Raw genomic sequence first — 17,306 nt, forward strand, 5'->3', positions numbered from 1 at the left:
ACGTGACATGGGTGGCATGGTTTAGTGTGAGGTGTCCCTGCCCATGGCAGGGGGTTTGGAACTAAATGATCTTAAGGTCCTTTCCAGCCCTAACTATTCTATGATTCTGTGTGGAACAATCTACATAACTCACAACCACCTCATGTTAAGAAATGCAGAAAGTCTAGATCACAAACTCTCCTGTTTACTCCACATACAGTACTCTTACATGCACATGCGGACAAACTTACGAGCAGGTGAACTTGGCTGCTGTTAATGACCAAGGAAACTACAGGAAGGAATGGAATCCCTTCACTAGAAGTTTAGCATAATTTAAAATACTGTCTTGTGAGATATCGTTAAGTAGATTTGTGAATTAATATCAACATAGGTAATACATTTAAAAAGAGGAACATGCTATAATGGGACTTCAGAGTTAATCATGGCTAGCGAATGCTATTGTTAAACACAAATAGTTCCTTTCTGTTCTGATTGCTAAGTTATTTTAACTTTATTTAACTTATTTTAAACTGTTAGTTTACAGTACTCCTCCAGGTCATGACCTAATTTGATATAATTTTCTGGTAAACAGTCTGAAATGAAAAAGTCTCACAGAGAAATAAAATAGTTGAGCTAATAGTATGAATGAAAACTTTGTTATAAGATGAAGGGGATGAAGGTTAATTATGTCCTGGACATGCCCATCATTCCTGGACCCAAACCCCCAATTTTTACAAATATTGTTTATTTTAATATTGTTGGGATAGTATGTAACAAGTACCATCCGTTGTCAGATAGAAATTCAGAGACCTTCACTGTTGCCGAAATGGTCTTAGAAAATGTACAAATTTAGAAGTAGTTCTTACCTAGTTGTATGTTTATTGGTGACTTTCAGTATATTTAGTGATAGGACAAGGGGTAACAGGTTAAAACTTAAACAGGGGAAGTTTAGATTGGATATAAGGAAGAAGTTCTTTACTGTGTGAGTGGTGAGGCACTGGAATGGGTTGTGCAGGGAAGTTGTGAATGCTCCATCCCTGGCAATGTTCAAGGCCAGGCTGGACAGAGCCTTGGGTGAGATGGTTTAGTGTGAGGTGTCCCTGCCCATGGCAGGGCGTTTGGAACTTGATGATCTTAAGGTCCTTTTCAACCCTAACTATTCTATGATTTTATGATTCTATATGCAGCGGAAATAGAATCATAGAATACCAGGTTGGAAGGGACCTCAAGGATCATCTGGACCAACCTTTCTAGGCAAGCATGACCTACATTAAATAAATGTTTTCCCAAAATGTTATAGCCCTTCAAAACACCTTTTACTACTGTAGGGATCTTGTATTTATATAATATTATGTTGCTTGTAATCGAAGACCTTCTGTGGGGATTGGGCCCCAAATCCCACAGTTATTAAAAGGCAGGTGTGGGAGTCAGTCTGTGTAGTCACTGCACGCTTTTGTAGGTAAACAAAATACTTTCTTACTGAGTGCTACATTTAAAAAAAATAAGTTAGTTCAAGTCTGAAGCTCCAGCTGTTTATAAATCATGGTGAAGACAGTATTAGATGATGATGATCTATTTTTAAATGTATACATTAGGGAATAGGTTTCTGTGTGAGCACCTGAGACCAGCATTCAGGGAACAGCCTTTGCATTTCAAAGTGTAGCTGTTCTTCTTTCCTATCCAATAGAAGTCCACAATCTAAAAGTACCGAAGAATAGTGAGGGCTTACATTATTTTATAGAGTGCAAAATATGCTAGTACATTTATTGTAACATCTCTTAAGGTTTTATATTCCTTATTATTGAATTAATTAAGCAAGGAGAATTCTACTTCAGTAAGTTAAGAGGACTGTGCAAATGCTTGTAGTTTTAAAGCACATGTAAAACTTTAGTTTTAAAGCACTTGTAGAACTTTACAGTATTGCCCTACCAGGTTTCATGCTTGTGTACATAAGAATGCATGCATACACACTACCATATGTGGATAATCATTGCTGTATAAGACCACATAAGTATTTGAACAAATATTTCAGCAGTAGAAGTTACAAATCTTTTTGTTATTATGTACCCCTAAAATGCCTGCAATAACCAATCTGTGATTCTTTTAAACATTATCAGAACCTGTATGACTAATTCAGCTCTTTATCTATCTGTGGGTAATCATGTGGAAGCTAGGCACACAGGAATGCTGTACAGATAATATAATTGGTAGTGTAAATCTGAGTGGGCAGGCAGTTGGATTTTCTTCAGTCAGCTCTTCCTAGCCACTGTCTTTGAATCTGTAATCCTCCTGAGCCAAGCGTGGTCTCAGGTTCCAAATGCACATTCATGCCACGATAAGAAACTTGCTGCAGAAAGGTTGTGCTGTGTTGGGGTGTCACTGCTCTCACAGCCAAACCAGCTGTGAAGCTCCTTCACTTGTTTCAGTGCAAAATCAGTGGCTTTCCAGGGTAATTTTAAGCAACATAAGATACTTTGCATAAAGTTTGTAAGGAAAGCTCACATCTTTCATCAGCTCGGCTCTGGACGCTGTATCTTTTGCTAAATTTCTGATCACAAACATCTGGTGGCTGGTAATTGTTCTTGCAGCTGGGCTGAGTTGAGATACATGGTGTGCTCTGATGCAGATGAATGGAAGAAGAGAAGAGACAGAGGATGGTGTGATCTGCTGTTATCTCTGGTAATAGTTTGACTTCATTCAGTGGGGCATCTATGTCCTTGAGATCAGTGGAGTCAGCGGGTCCCTCACAGGCATGCGGGCATTAAGATCAGGACCCAAGTTTGTAGTCTCTCATGCCCAGTGCAGGGTAGAACATTTAAACCTTTGCTTTCTGTTAAATAGTCTAATACAAAAATTGCTCTCATGGTATTTTATAGGTGTAAAATGACAATCATATAAATGAGTTGCAGGTTTTGAGTAACAGTGAATACTACCATGCAAGCAGTGCAAGGGGGATTATTGAGGGGGATTCTCTGAGATCTATTCCAAATTACCTGAGAAATCCTTTCTCTAAATTTAAAAAGACAGATTATGCCTTTCTGTGTACACACAGTTGTGAATGAAATCAACGACAGAGACATGTTCCCATCTGTAGAGGAGAAGTATTTGACACAAAGCATTACTTTCTTTTCTTCTGCCAACTTCAACAATACCAGGAAATATGTTCCCAAGCAAAGGGATAATTCAATTAAAACTCCAGTTAGAATTTATCTAGATTAAGAATAAAAACCAGGGAACACTGAGCCCACCCTGGAGTCCAAAGAGCAGGTTCTGGTTAATTGGAAGCCTGAGGAGCCCGTCTCCTTCCTGTTGTGGGTGGTGGTAAAATAGTTACAATAATTAATCTGGTCTAACTCTGTAGCTAAAATTCTCCTGTGGGAAAAACCATTTCAGGAGAAAAATGACTTTGAAGAACGAGGTGAATGCTTTATTCTAAAATGTTGTGTCTACACAAGAAATAGTTATTTTCCTAAAGCTTGTTTATTCATTTTGTCACAAAGTAATTTCTTACAAAACTCCTCAGTATTCATATACAATTGTCAGGCATTAACACGGTCATGAATCCGATTTTAAGCAATCATCTTGTTACTGGTTTTGGATTTTTTTTCCTTTTTATTTAGAAAATATTTCTATTCATTCCCAAGAAGCCATTTTCCTACTTTCTCCCTTTTCTCTCAGTTGCTGTAGAGATGTTGGTCTTTGACTTTTTCTTAGAATCATAGAATAGAATCATAGAATAGTTAGGGTTGGAAAGGACCTTAAGATCATCTAGTTCCAGCCCCCCTGCCATGGGCCGGGACACCTCACACTAAACCATGTAACCCAAGGCTCTGTCCAACCTGGCGTTGAACACTGCCAGGGATGGAGCATTCACAACCTCCCTGGGTATCCCATTCCAGTGCCTCACCACCCTCACAGGAAAGAACTTCTTCCTTATATCCAATCTAAACTTCCCCTGTTTCAGTTTTAACCCATCACCCCTTGTCCTATCACTACAGTCCCTGATGAAGAGTCCCTCTCCAGCATCCCTATAGGCCCCCTTCAGATACTGGAAGGCTGCTCTGAGGTCTCCACGCAGCCTTCTCTTCTCCAGGCTGAACAGCCCCAACTTCCTCAGCCTCTCTTCATACGGGAGGTGCTCCAGCCCCCCTCATCATCCTCGTGGCCCTTCTCTGGACTTGTTCCAACAGTTCCATGTCCTTTTTATGTTGAGGACACCAGAACTGCACACAATACTCCAGGTGAGGTCTCACAAGAGCAGAGTAGAGGGGCAGGATCACCTCCTTCGACCTGCTGGTCACGCTCCTTTAAATTTAGAGGTGGTATTTTTTAGTGGGGGTGGACTAGATCAATTTACTTATGCGCTGAAAAATAAGTGTCCAAAGCTGCTGATATGTTTGTATTTTTGCTTCTGGAGCAATTCAAAGGTTTTACTGAATGTTGCATTAGAGAAGTCATAGAAAACAGACAAAGAATGTAGCCCTTGAAGGTTATCTAGGCCGTCCTGTATTCTCAAAGAAAATCTGTGGTATCATTCTTGGTAGACATTTGTCCAGTTCTCTCTTGTTGCAGTTTAAATCCACTACCACCTGGTCTCTCTGCAGTAGCCTTTTACCCATCTGAAGACTGTTACCTTGTCACCCTGCGGTCTTCTCACTTGTAGGTGGTCCTTTCAGTGTTTCCCAGGCTCAGAGACCTCTACCTGCTTTCCTCTGTACTCTCTCCATTTGATTCCTGGCATTCTTGGAAATGATGCTTCAGGCTGAAGATAGTACTCCATATGAACAAAGACTACCTATTGATACTTTTCCAGGATGATATTTGCTTTTTCACAACCTTGTGGCATCACTGACGCATGTTTATTCTGTGACCCATTACAACCTCTGATCCCATTTGCAGAGCTGCTGCCCGGTCATCTTCATCTCATATTTGTTCAGTTGACTATTCCCAAGTGCTGTGCTTTGGGTTTGTCCTTAGTGAAATGACTGCATACGTCTTATTTCCGTAATTCATTCTATTTCTTCAGTTCATCCTTCTGAATTCAAATCCTGCTGCCTGTGTAGGGCTAGCAGCTTCTCCAAGCATTTCATCGTTTGTGAAGCTGATCCAAGTGCTATTGATTCCATTGTGCAAATCATTAATGAAAATACTGAAAAGGTGCCAGATCTGGGATAAGTACTGTCCAATGTAGTGGGCATGGAATGTCCTGATCAGTGGCTCTTCATTAGTGAAGCTTGCAAATAGGCGTACTGTGAACAGGGAATTATTCTACCAATGCACCATTACTTGAGAGAATTGAAGTTGTGTCAAAACACTGAGGCCTGAGGAGCACTGAGGTTCTTCAGCAATAGGGCTGATGAGAGTCCTCAGGAGGTCCAGAGCTGAAAAGACAGTAAATAGCCTGAAGCATCAGTGTCTTCCACGCAACCAGGGGAATTATATTTGCTATGGTCCTTCCCTCTTTGTGGATGTAGAAATCAGCTCTACGTAATCTTACTAGAACTTTGTTCTAGTATTTTTGTAATTTAAACTGCTTTGTGAAAAATTGAGTGAAGTTTAGCTTAATTTTTCTAAGAAAAAAAAAAGGGTGGTCTTGAGTAGGGGGAGAAAGAAGGAGATAGATAGGAATATGAGCAGGAACTAAAAGTATTGCTGGAAGGGAACAAACCTTCAGGAACTAGAGCTCTGAGTAAGCCATGGTGTGTATGTTTTCCTGCCGATGGAAATACTTTTTAATTTTCATTTTTGAGAAAAAAAAATCAGTTTTTCTGACTGAAGTGCTATAAATGGCACGTTTCATTAGGAAACTGCAGTTTAATTTTGTACTTTTCAGAAGTGCTTCTCCATGAAAAAGAGCCACCCGAGATATTTGGATTTCACTCAAGTTTTTCAAAATCTCATGTGTTTTAAGATAACGTTTCTATTATAGTTATTTTTCAAATAACTTCCAGTGACCAGACACTTTACAAGAATGGTCTGCTAACAATATATTTTGCTGTGGAAAGTGCTTTTCTTTCTTACAACTTCCTGTAAAACCTCTCCTTATCTAAACTCCTGATGAAGATGAATTTGCTGTTCTTGCTACCAGTGATTGCACTATTTTCCAAGGTCAGGCACAAGAAAATAAATAGGTTGAGCTGCACTGGCACTTACATTTTCTGTCATTTAGCTCAGCATATGAAAATGTGGAGATACACAAACATATAAAAATGTTTTGCCTGCTCCCCAACCTTAAAAATAGTTGCAAAAATAATGCACACTTACACGTAATTCTTTAAGTACGGTTAGGCAAGATTCCTGAGATTCCTTGAGACTCCTGAAGATTCCCAACTGAAATTTTTGTAAGGGCTCTTTAGGAGTACTTGCTTATTTAATGCAAGTAAAGTTACCAAATACCACACATGCTACGGTATAAATGGTTTTTAAAGTATAGCCCTGCATTTCCTTTGGAAGGAGGAAGATGTGGAAAAATTACATTAAAGAATGATGTGTCAGCCAGGTAATTTTCCCTTAAGATATAAATGATTCAGAGAGGCTGATTCTTGTGGCAGTGTTATTCAGTGAACAGAAATACAGCTTGATACAAAGCAATGTTTTGCTTTGTAATGCTTTATATTGCTCTTGACGGAGTGACACTGCATTGTATCAGGAATATAAAAGCAGACTCACATCCATACTATCTCATACATTGGAATAATTAATAAATGATTTTTGCCATCAAAAAGGCCTAGCTCTGGCACAGCCAAATTTTTAATGAACTGACCTGGATTTAACTCAATACAAGACTAGTCCAGAAGATAGCAAATGCAGTTACCACATCAATGACATCTGGCCACAACTGAAACCTATTTGGTGAAAAAAGGAACTTGAGAAATCCAAGACAATAAGATAAGGCACTAGTCTCTCCATAGTTTATTAAAGTTGGGAAATGTGAAATCTAAGAGACTAACTTGCCCCATGATTTTGCAACTCTCATTCGAAGCTGGTGTTATTTTGCATTTCAAGGTCTTAAATGGATATTTTCATTTTTTTTTATACTTTATGATGTGTAAATGAAATTTCAGACTGGTTTTTTTTGGTTTTGTTATTACTGTTTTATCTTTTACCCTAAAAGCTAGATACTGTCTGGATTAGGGCACTTTTGAGTTGTCTTGCCTATTTGTTCTTGAGTAACAGATGCTGTTGTCTGATAAAAAAAGCATCAGTTCGGAGTAACTGAAGGGTTAGATCCTGCTTTGTGAGCCAGTAAGAGACTAGCCTACATAAGGTGGCTGCCAGCTGGGTGAAGGCACTGCTACTCAGGCTTACTCAGTGTCACCTGCCTGCCGCTTTCTTCCAGAGGGAGATTTTTGCCCACATCCCCCCCTCCCCATGCGCCAGCCTCCAGCAGAATTGAATGTCTGGTTACTCATTAACATTGTTCTGTCAGAATGATTTGGGTAAGTTTAAATACTTCATAGTGAGGGATTTTTAAAAAACCACCTGGATCAATTTTGACAGAACTGGGTTAGAGGAGGCTATGCACACAGTGACGCCAGCAGATGGGAAGGTGCAACTATCTCACCCAGGATGGGTGGTGAGGGCTGAATGAGCAGCTTGGGGAAGTCTGCATGGGTAACCAGTGGAGCTAGATCTGTCGCAGCTGGGGAAGTCTGACTGAATGGGCTTGCTTTAAATCCAGCCTCACCTTCAGTGAGTTTTTCAGTTATGAATAAAACGTGTGACAGCAGCGCCAGTGAAATAGCAGCATCACAACATCCGATGGAGCAAGCAGTCCCAAGAAAGGGAGGAAGTTTGCAGCTGTAATTTGTAGACTTTTGAGTGGGGAGCTGAGTTGGTAACTTCTTTAATGCCTGTGATTAACTTGCCTTTGGGACTCACAGCTGCTGCTGAAGACTTGGTGCCCTCTCCCCTTCACTGAAGGTGTTAGGAACTTGCCACAGAGTTCTTCACACCTCCCCATAGCTGCTCCCCAGCCACAGGAGGATATTTCTCAGGATGTCAGTCTGTGTTACGAAGATAATGTCAGTTCAAGGAGTTCTGCCTCCTCGCATGTGCCTCTTCTGCTCATCTATCATTCCTGCCCCTACACCACAATATATCAGCCTCCTCAGGGTTGCTCATAACCCACATCCTTTCAGTAATCCACCTTCTCACGGAGCCCCACCAGCAGCTCTGTGAGTATTGCTGGGAAAACAGCAAACTGCTGTGGTGAAAGGAGAAGCCCAGGCCTCTTAAACTGGTTTTGCTGCTGAAGCCAGTGACAAGAGAAGCAACCACTGGGACAATAATTTCTCAATTTTTGTCTAGGATAAATGTGTTAAAATGGTCTATAAATTATTTGGAAGACTGTGCAAGTGACTGGGCACAACTTTTTTAGGGCAAATAGTCTGAAAATGTGCATATTTATTATGTTTGTCACCATTATGAAAATAGAGCATCAAAATTCTGTCTTTGGCTTTTAAGATCCAGGGTACATTGTGGTATGATGTGTTAAATCTCATTATTGTAACCACTTGCATTTGAAATTTTCTAGTTAGGAGCATAAGGATTAAAGCATTGACTTAACATTTCAGCTTTTTTAGTAAAAAAACTTGCTCTTAAAACCCAGCTGGTTTGACCCTGGCCAAGAGTGTGAGAACCATTACAACATTGTCCATTGATGAAAGTCATGTGTCATTTTGGTTAAAGATTTGTAAAACCTGTATTATCAGGGCAACAGTAAGTTCTTTTGTTGCGTTTCTTCCTGTGTATGTGAAACTCCTGTTGCAATCGAGTCACAGCCATTTGAGGATGAGGATGTTTGAGAACACCAGTAACACGAGCGATCATCATAGTTCAACTGGCCAAGCACTGATTTACGGTATTCTTTGTAGGCAGGTTACTAACAGGCAACAGTCCTCAAAACTTCAACGACTTTAAAATGTTTCCAAGAAAATGTTACTGATTTTAATAATGATTATGCAATACACAGTAAACATGAATGCAAGAGGTGAAGAGATCAGCAAAGAGTTCTCAGTAGCATGGATTTAACAGAGGAAGCAATGGGGAAAGTTCAAGGTTAAACTGTTCAGTTAAAGCCAGAACGGAAATTGGGGCAAGAAAAAGAAAACATGGTGTCATGAACGTGATGACATCTCTGTGCTAGGAAGATGACTCACAATACAGTTGTCGAATCTAGGTACAGAAAGTTCTTATGAATTCGAGAAAGTAAGGCAGAGGTGGTAATTGTGTCATGTTTTCACCACAAACAAATCTATTTTCTGCTTTGATTAGAAGGCCAAGGAGAACAAATGCAATCAGATAAAGTACATAGTAAACCACGTGCTGAAAGTACTCACTTTACTCATGAAATATAATAACATGTCAATGAATTCTTTTCAGGTTAGGCTGAGAAGGAGTTTTCTTAAAGTATGCACACAGGAAAAAACGTGCAGTTTTAAGTGAAAACAATAGCATATTGTTCTAACGCTTACATCTAGAATGCATCAGCTAAGTAAAACGGCTCAGCATAGTGTCAGGATCATCTTTGCAGTTTCAAATGAGGACAATACAAATGCTGTGAGAAGCTGAGTTCTCTGGCTTTCACTCTGCAAAGCTCGTAAGCACATTCTTAACTTTAAGCACAAACATTCCCATGGAAATCATTGGTGGTGACTCAATAGCTTGGAAGATCGGGTCCTTAAAAATGTTTGGTTTCTATTGCTATTTTGCATATGTGTTGCAGGTTTTCCTACAGTAAAGCAGCAAGCTGCTGCATGTCCCTTGTAACTGTGGGTACAGAGGAATTTACAATGGAAGCATTTTGTCATATATTTTGTGAAATCTTTGCCATTACCTCAAGTCTTTTCTGTAGATTTATTGTAGCACAGAAAGCTGCAAACTGAGACATAAATATTCACTCAGTAGATACCGATTATTTCTTTATTGTCAAAAGACATTTGTTGGGAGAGTTAATAGAGCGAGAACAACGTATCACAAGGTTTATTACTTTGTATGTGAGGCTGAGTAACTGGTTAACAAAACTGTATTGTTTGCTGACTGGAGTCATGGCATTTTGTAAGGGAAAGGAACCTCCTATGAAGTAGGACAGAAATATTCTGGCTGTCCTACTTGTAAAGGAAATAATCTGTGCTCATTTCTCAATACTAGTGTTTTGAAATTATGCAAGTACACCAGTGCAAGATGGTAATTAACTGTTGAAGAGACAGAGTCCAACTATTCCATGATGTCTTTTTTTTAGATCTTCCTGTTTTGTTCATATTAGTTTTACTATTTGTTTGCACTTACACCCTCCTCTTTGCTTCTAGAGAAAAAGAAAAACCCTTTTAGTTGTATATTGCAGGCAGTTTGTTGCCTGTCATATATAAAACTGCATCTTCCTTGCATTTTGGTGCAGCCTCTATCCTTATTCTGTGCTCACTTAATACTTCATGAATTAGAATAACATCCTCTTCTACTCCACTGTTTTTGTTAATTCTGTGTCTTGGGATTTTGACAGGAAAAGAGACTCTAGTTTAAAGCCAGTCAGAGTTAGCAACTAAGGATTTCAAGAATGCAGAGTAAGCAGTTGCCACAGAAGTGGCCAGAGCATCCAGTCTGAATGTGAGTCCAAGACTTCCCAAAGTTTTCCGTTAAGCGGTGGTTCTGGTTACAGCTAACTTTAATAATCACACTTGATACCAACCTTCTTCACAACATTCCATTTGCAGCATCTAGAGAGGCAGAATCCTGATTTCTGCCAAGGACTTTCAGGCAACACAGTAATAGTCAAATGCTAATGGTAATGCTGCTGTCAGTAATAGGAAGTTTATCACTGTACTTTAAAAGACAGTAAGCTGATTTACCTGTGTTGCTATATTTTTCCTTAAAAATGCAAGAAAAAGGTAAATTTAGATCCAAAATCTACTTGTTTTCTGGTACTAGCTCTGATGCAATGAATGTTTCTAAATGTATACGTGTGTGAAGTAAAGTATACCCCAAATCAGTGCACACCTCCCTTTCTTTTTTAAACCTGGATATTTAAGCCAGTGCACAGTGGCCAGCACTGCAGTCCTTCTGACCTTCTGCTAGTCAGGTAGGCATGAGGCTCTGCACTGGAACACAAGAAGAGGATTTCATTTTGCAGGCTGGAGAAGCAGTTGCAGTCTTTCAAAATATGGAGATTTGAATCACTGTAGCCTGTGAACTGCTCCTTGTTTTGTGACACAAGAAGGAACCAATAAACTGCATCCTCAGTGCCCACATTTTTTACTCTTCTTTGGAAGCTGCCTTGCTTTGTGAATGTTCAAGTTTTCTTTCCTCAGCTTGGAAGATCCTGTTGGACAGTGAATTATCTGTCTGTGAGGTGGGAAGCTAGTTAGAAACCAGTGGCTCTTGCTCCATTTCTCACAGAAATATTATGATGTTACTCAAGTGTCCCAGGATGAATCATATCAAACCCCTTAGACTTTAAGATGCTTTTGTGGGAGGATAGGTAAGATTTGAGGTGTATGCCACTACTGATGATGATACACAACAATGTGCCACAATATAGAAGCTGGTTTTAGTTTTAAAGTTCCTCCTGGTGCTGGTGATTGTGGGTCCTGGAGGTGGGCTATTGCTTTGGAGTAGCTGAATGAACCATTAATTCAACTCTGTCTCTGATAAAGAGAACGTTCAATATTTGTGCTGAGTATTGTACCACTACGTGCCTATATACATGTTAAGATTATTTTTTCCTTAGAGAAATCCCCATTAACTATTTACAGTTATCTCAGATTTGTAAAAAATCTGGTCTCTGGTTGTTGAATTTTTAATGAATTTAGTTAAAATTGACTTCTTACTCTGATCGGTTCTGTCATCATTTTGTGTATTGGCATGTTCATGATGAAGGAAGGCAAAAAAGGGAGCGTGAGGACACCCAAACAAATTTAAAGTTTAATTTGAGTGAATACTTTCTGAAGGTTTAGCCTGGTGCTGTTCAAAATGCGATGCTTCTGAATCAGAAGTGGTAAACTTACAAGACAGAGTGCTGGAAGTTATCCATGGACATCCTGTTCTTATTAGACATGGCTGAAACATTCTGACAGCTTTCAAACCTGCTGAAATATTATTCATTAAAAGTTTTGATGTCAACTCCAGCATTAATGGGAACACATCTTGCTTATCTCTTTAAGGGTGACTGTGAAAAAGGGGGAAGACAGAAGTGTATCTGGTGAAAAACAGGGTGAGAAGAGAAGCGGAGAGCTAACTGTATGAGAAAGAAAGAGACACCCTGGGAAAGCAGCAGAGGGAATGAAAAAAAATCCTCATTTTTGTAAGTATGTCTTTTCAGGACTGAGGCAGTGCCAAACCTTGGACTTGGAGGCTGTTCGGCTGTTCTGTCCTTAATACATTGCACATGATTGTCTGTAGCTAGAAAAACATTTTTTGTGGTTTTTAAAAAATTGAATTATCCTTATATGAAATAAAACAAACGATGAGTTTAAATGACAGAGTAAAAAGAGACTAAATTCAGTTTGCAAGCCCTCGGAGAGTTCAAAAATCCCTTGGGTTCACAAAAACTCTGACTCCATAAGGTTCCTATATTCCAGAGTAGGCTGTACAATGGAGCTACTTCCATCTGCTTTAATTAAGTTTTCATCAGAGTCTTTCTATTTAACTAACATATTCTCCTCTCAAGACATGTTTGTATTAAGAGCAAGATCCAGAATACTCCTTTGCCACTTCCTGTGCAATCTAGATAGCAGTTAGGTATGGAGAGAAGTTATAAAACCTGTGTATCTTTCAAAGAGCATAAGCAGTTGAGTATGATGATGAATTTTTATTTCAGGACCTATGCCTCATTCCAGAGAGGCTTATTTGCCTTATAAGATCTGCATCTTGACCCACTGGAAGTATTTAATGAGTCTAAACCCCACAAACGGCAGCCCTTAGTATATTCCTTAAAAAATCTTTTCCTGTTGGCTGCCTCTTGGTAGCTCCCCCTCAGCAGGGCTTCTTAGCTTGTTCCTCAGAAACACTGTTCCCTAGCCTATATGATATCTAGGCTTCCAGCTCAGTGTCTTAACAGGCTAACAGCATCCAGTTTTCAGATGCTGGACTGCCTACGGAGCAACGTGAAGCTGGCTCTAAGTGTTACCTCCAAAGAGAAGCAAAGCCTTGCAGCACTCCAACCTGTGATGCCAATGTATCTTCTAGGTAAGCAGCACCTATCAAGTAGATGCTGAAGCAGGAGTGTGCATGGATTTGGATACTGAAACAGGTTGATACTGATAGTCAATATCAGTAGACTCTGTTAATGAGGAGAGATACTGTGGGGCTGGGTGAACATAAGAACGTGGGGCTGGGTGAAAGCAAGGATTCACCTAGCCCAATTGGTCGACTATGACATTTATTTGACAGGGAGGCAGTCTGATCATGAAGGTAGTTTTTGAGAATGAGCCTCATCACTGGTACTTCAGGTAGGTTGGTTCCTGCAATCCCTCCAGATCCCGGGAACTTACAATCATAGAATAGTTAGGGTTGGAAAGGACCTTAAGATCATCGAGTTCCAGCCCCCCTGCCATGGGCAGGGACACCTCACACTAAACCATGTCACCCAAGGCTCTGTCCAACCTGGCCTTGAACACCGCCAGGGATGGAGCATTCACACCTTCCCTGGACAGCCCATTCCAGTGCCTCACCACCCTTACAGGAAAGAACTTCTTCCTTATATCCAATCTAAACTTCCCCTGTTTAAGTTTTAACCCATTACCCCTTGTCCTATCACTACAGTCCCTAATGAAGAGTCCTTCCCCAGCATCCCTATAGGCCCCCTTCAGATACTGGAAGGCTGCTATGAGGTCTCCAGGCAGCCTTCTCTTCTCCAGGCTGAACAACCCCAACTTTCTCAGCCTATCTTCATACGGGAGGTGCTTCAGTCCCCTGGTCAGACTTGACTGTGAAATTTATGATGTGGGATACTGTTTTGTTCTTTTTCTTGGATTAAAACATGTTCCTACCTTCAAACTGTCAGTAATCTTAAGTGGATGCCTAGGGAAGAACATAGGTAAAAGGTGATCTGATTGCTGCTTAAGCCTTTATCAACTTGTGAATCTTTGATGTTCCTTGCAAGGAATTCCACCCATTTCATGAGAACTACACCTTTTAGTTCAGTTTGAACTCTTATGTGGTGCTTCATTTGAGATCACTCACTCTTAAACTGGTAGATGCAGCACAAAATTGGTGCCAGACTACTCTCTCCATGACACGATTTTACACCTCAGTCATCTCCTCAGACTCTAGAGTCCTGAATTATTTGATCATTTCCTTACATGGAAGCTACCGCAGGCTTCTGACTACCTGTCCTTGTTCTATTTTTTATTTCTTTTGAAGTATCTTTTGAGTCCCATTTCTTTACTCAGTTTTGGAGCTAACTCTAGATTGTAGATGGAGCCTTCCTTGGAGTTAGGTACCTTCACTAGTAGCCTAAAAAATTATGTGTAGTGACTCATTTTTCTTAGGACACATTTACATGCATGCATGTGTGTGAGTATATGTGAGTACTTGAGATTCGCTTCACTTGCTCTTCTACCATGGATGACACAAAGCTGTTAACATCGTTGTAGCTAGTGCAGGTTTGGGAACTCGGGTGTCCTGCCTTCCCGGCCAGTATGTGACCCCTTGACTGGAGAGTCACACACAGGCTCATTCTCACACTCAAATTACAGGACCATCACTTACTCCATGCAGCGTGGCTGCTTCAGGGACACCCTTACTGCAGCATAGCCTTGCCTCCTGCTTCAGGACATCTCTGAGACGTAGCAGAGGTGGGTTGGCACTTGCTTGGGATCTGGGAGCAGGTTTTCCTTATCTTCTATCTTGCTAAGCTGTTGTGTAACAGGACTTTTCCCTAAGTGAAACAGCAGTGCTTGCTCCTGTAGGTGTAGGGAGTGTGCTCATGTGCCATGCAGCAGTAGGAAGCGTGTACAGTGACACTGTAGATATCATAGGACAGAAGGTCACAGAGCAGTTGGTGACTTTGGGACATGTGCTGACAACAGATAGTGTACTGAATAACCGCTGATAACGATAGAGGTGCATACGGGATTAGGTAGCAGGAAAGATAGGATCATAGGATTTTCTTTGGGACTGAGTAAATGCACAGAGTTAACTAGATCTGCATTAGGTGTTGAAAGATTGTGCAGAAGGTTGTTGAGCAGCTATTGCATCATCATAGTTGCCTATGTCATACAGCAGTGGCAGCCTGGATAAGAGGTCAGTAATGCCCCAGGTGTCTGATGTGGACTTACTGGGAAACAGCTATTACACTGAGGAACTATCTCACTGGGTTCACAAAGACGGTATTACTGTTATCCCTGCTTAATGTGTGGACTTGGAGACCAGAGGGATTTTGACTTACCTAAGCCAAGGTCACTCAGAAAGTCTTTGACAGGGCCTTGAGCACTCAGGTCTAGTGTGAAGTGTCCCTGCCTGTGGCAGGGGGGTTGGAACTAGATGATCTTAAGGGCCTTTCCAGCCCAACCTGTTCTATGATTCTATGATGCTATGATCTGTTGTATAGCATCCCAGTATCATAACTGGCCACCAAAGCTTTTTATTTTTTCTTTTTTTCTTTTAATTATTCAAATCTTTTGGGAAGCTGTGATCCCCATTCTTATGCTTTCTATTCTCATTCTGTGAAAAAAAAACCCAAATCCCTTGTGAGGAGCACAAAGGAAGGAATTGATGCTTCATGGTGAGAATAACTTTCTGTGACTTTTCTTTCCTTCTGAGCATCTGTGAACACAAAAGGCTATCTGTCTGTCATTTGAAGAGGAAGTAAGTCAGCTTTCACATCCTGACTTCTGGACAGCTGGTTTAAAATCTGGATGATTAAAACTGGAATAACTGGAATAGAGATAATCAGTTTAGAAGTGTATTAACAGAACATTAAGGTTGGGATTTATACCCGCAGTTAACAGAAGATTCAGCTGTGGTTTTGTTGTGGAATTTCTACTCATTATGTTTTAGTGAGGCAAGACAAGTTTCTGGACGAGTACCTGTAATGTAACACTGAACTAATGAGGGTAAAATAGTGTTCTGAAGTGATACTGCTGAAGGGATGTGACGGGTTTTCTTGATTTGAGACTTTGCTCACCTGTTGTTGTAGGTAAACGCAAGCAAGGGATGGAGAGAGAATTCACCTTAATTTCCTTCAGAAGAGGAGATGTAATGGTTTGGTGTGATTAGTGATTTAATGGTTTCATGATCCAGAGATGTCCCAGCCAGAGCAAGTCACATTGACTTCTGGACAGGAGGGCCTTCAGGAAGGTCAAGACAGAAGCAGGATCTGCATGGGTGCTGGTTCCCTTGCCCACTGAGGTCCCATGCGGTGGCTGTCAAAGGAAACCTTTCAGATGAGACTCATCTCGAGATCCGTGTAATCAAGTGCATTACACTGATGTGATGTTGCTAATTTCTCAGACGAAATGTAGCAGTATGCTGTGTCCCTTCACAGGTGTGTCACTTCTCTGCCCTCTTGGTATCAGGAGTGAGAGTGGCAATGGTGATGGCAAGGGGACAGTTCAAGGAGTATAATCCCACATGGGAGCTCCTGCTTCTGTGGATGCAAAGGAATAGGGGCTAATACATGGTGGGACACAGAAGAAAGGCCCATTTCTCACTGGGTAAACTAAGAATGGAAGAACATGAGAGTTTGTCTCTGAATTTACCTATTTCAGTTTGCAAACATAATGAGTTGTAAATAAGAGTGTTTGGATGAGGTTATCTTTACAAATGAAGAAAGACTCTTCTGTAACCATGCGCTGTTACCTGTATGGTAGCAACCCCCTGTTCTGTATGGCTGTTTGAAATGAGTAGAACTGATGTTGAAAAATGAAATAAAAATATCAATAAATTAATTGCATGATACTGAAATCAACATACCTATCTGTGAGCAGAATAGCAGGTGCTGCTCTGCTTCATAGCAACCGTTTGATCAATGGCTACTGATATGTTATAGCACCAGAAAGAGTTGTGAAAATGCCAAGGAAAGATTTCCTCCTTTGGAAATATGAAATTCCATCTAGAATGGATTCCCCATAGGGGATCTTAAGCTAGAAATCCAGAGATACCTAGAGGTAGCTCTAGACAATGAGCAAACCCCATTAGTAATGAAAACCTGTTTGTATTTCATGTAGGGGAAAATGAGTGTTTTTCCAAATGCACATCATTTCCAGTAACAACTTCGCTGTGTGAAAATGCTTGTTTATTATGGCCTGTGTGAACCCTTTTTTGGCCATGTATACAGAAAAAGGAATTCTGCTCTCAAAGCCTTAAAAGCTCTGGTGCCCATGAATCCA

The 17,306-nt window shown here is 40.5% G+C and overlaps 1 long non-coding RNA gene across 1 annotated transcript; it reads left to right on the forward strand.

Annotated features, from left to right (window-relative positions):
- The first annotated feature begins 4,292 nt into the window (after positions 1-4,292).
- LOC133276683 (uncharacterized) lies at positions 4,293-16,865 on the forward strand. Its single transcript, XR_009745951.1, has 2 exons — positions 4,293-13,161; positions 16,115-16,865. It is a non-coding gene; the product is annotated as an uncharacterized LOC133276683 (long non-coding RNA).
- The last annotated feature ends 441 nt before the right edge of the window (positions 16,866-17,306 follow it).

This window comes from Pezoporus flaviventris, unplaced genomic scaffold (assembly GCF_033815535.1).
Source record: "Pezoporus flaviventris isolate CSIRO_AGI_PZ_B2104156 unplaced genomic scaffold, CSIRO_AGI_Pfla_v1 ptg000045l, whole genome shotgun sequence".
In the NCBI taxonomy this organism is placed as follows: domain Eukaryota; kingdom Metazoa; phylum Chordata; class Aves; order Psittaciformes; family Psittacidae; genus Pezoporus; species Pezoporus flaviventris.